Source organism: Eimeria mitis, genomic scaffold (genome assembly GCF_000499745.2).
Source record: "Eimeria mitis Houghton genomic scaffold, Emh_scaff2693, whole genome shotgun sequence".
Classification (NCBI taxonomy): Eukaryota; Apicomplexa; class Conoidasida; order Eucoccidiorida; family Eimeriidae; genus Eimeria; species Eimeria mitis.
In genome coordinates this window covers 1-2,364 of record NW_013571036.1, presented here as the reverse complement: position 1 = coordinate 2,364, position 2,364 = coordinate 1, and positions in this window count along the sequence as shown.

Sequence of the window (2,364 nt, the reverse complement as noted above, 5' to 3'; positions counted from 1 at the left end):
TGAGAGTTCTGTCTATTTACATAAAAACTGTTTGCATGCATAAACCCTAAACCCTAAAAACTAAAAAAAAGAAAAAGAAAAGAAATATGGAGAAGAGGATAGGATGCTGTTTGTCTGCGTTTATATCTCTGTATAAATAGATAAATAAAATAAAATAAAATAAATAAAATAAAATAAAATAAATAAAATAAAGTAAATGAATAAAACACATAAACAGATAAACAAAGAAACCCCAAAGCGAACAAAACAAACCAAAAAAAAAACAAAAAAAAACAGAAAAAAAAACAAAAAAAAAGAGAAGCAAGCATGTACACAAACAAACAAAAAAATAAACAAATAAAAAAATAAATAAACAAACAAATACATAAATGTTTTTTTCTGTTTTTTATTTTTTTTTTTTGTTTAGGATTTTAAAAAGAAAAACAGCAGAAGGAGAAGTAGGAGGAAGGGCAGTGAACGATGGAGATATACTCCAGGTATACACACGCTTATTTTTTTTATTTATTTTATTTTATTTTTATTTTGTTTTGTTTTGCTTTTTTGTTTTATTTTATTTCGTTTTATTTTATTTTGTTTTGTTTTATTTTATTTTATTTTATTCTGTTTTATTTTTATTTTATTTCATTTATTTTATTTTTTTATTTAATTTTAGTTAATTTAATTTAATTTAATTTAATTTTATTTAATTAATTAATTCATATTTTATATTATATATATTTATATTATATATATTTCAAATATATAAATATTATTTTTATTTTTATTTTTATTGTGGTGGTTGCGGTTGTTATATACCTGCGTATACACCTCAGCATACACCCCAAAATAAACAAAAATAAATATTTTAAAGAAGCTGCATATACACCTGAATATAAATTTTAATATAAACAAAAATATAAAAAAAAATAATTAAAAAATACAACTCAATAAACACTTATTATAGACCTGCCTATACACCTGAAAATATATATATTTGGGGTGTATGCGCAGCTCGTATATCGACGAAACTTTACTCTTTTTTTTTCGTTTTTTTTTGTTTTTTTTTATTTTTTTTTAAATAAATAAATATTATTATATATATTTAATTTATTTTACTTTTTATGCAGGTAAACAATGATTTTCATTGCCCTTATACGAACATTAGGGTCCCCCTTCTTAGTTTTTCTTCTTCTGCTGCTCTGCAGCTAGAAAGACAAGCAGGAGCTGATGTACCCGCCAGCATAGAACAGGATAGAAACCTTTTGTAAGTTTAAATAAATAAATAAATAAATAAAATAAATAAATAAATAAATAAAATAAATAAATAAATAAATAAATAAATTAATTAATTAATTAATTAATAAATAAATAAATTAATAAATAAATAAATAAATAAAGTAAATAAATAAAATAAATAAATAAATGGTTAAGGATAAGGAATTTAATTGAATCAATAGTTGGGTTTATCTCTGTATTTTTAACATCTCATAAATACAACTAAAAAAAAAAAATTAAAAAAAAAAAAAAAAAAAAAAAAAAAAAAAAAAAAAAAAAAAAAAAAAAAAAAAAAAAAAAAAAAAAAAAAACCAAAAGTAAAAATAAAAACAAAAAAAATAAAAATAAAACTAAAAATAAATAACTTTTTGTTTACAGAGTGGAGGCGGCGATAGTGCGTGTGCTGAAGACAAAGCAGCAGATGCTGCATGCAGACTTAGTAGCTGAGGTGTCTATACACCTGGCCCCTCGTTTCTCTCCTTCTCCTTCTTTAATTAAAAACAGAATAGAAGTATTAATAGAAAGAGAATATATACAAAGAGGAACAGATGATATGTAAGCAGCAGCAACAGCAGAATGCATGCATGCATGCATGCATGCAGCTGCTGCTGCTGTCTTTTTTTTTCTTTTTTTTCTTTCTTTTTCTATGTTTATTTCTGTCTTTCTCTCTGTCTTTCTCTGTATTTATCTATCTCTCTCTGTCTCTCTTTCTCTCTTTCTCTCTTTCTCTCTTTCTCTCTGTCTCTCTGCCTCTCTCTCTGGCTCTCTTTCTCTCTGTCTCTTTCTTTCTCTCTTTTTCTCTGTCTCTCTTTCTCTGTCTCCGCATCTTTGTCTGTCTCTCTGTCTCTCTCCCTTTCTCTTCGTTTCTTCTGTGTTTCTCTGTCTCCCTCTTTCTCTCTTTCTCTGTCTCTTCTCTGTTTCTCTGTCTCTCTCTGTCTTTGTCTTTTCATGTTTCTCTGTCTCTCTTTCTTTGTCTCTTCCGTGTTTCTTTATCTATCTCTTTCTCTGTCTCTTTTATGTTTCTCTGTCTCTTTCTTTCTTTCTCTCTTTCTCTTTCCTCCTCTCTCCGTCTCTCTCTCTCTCTCTCTCTCTCTCTCTCTCTCTCTCTCT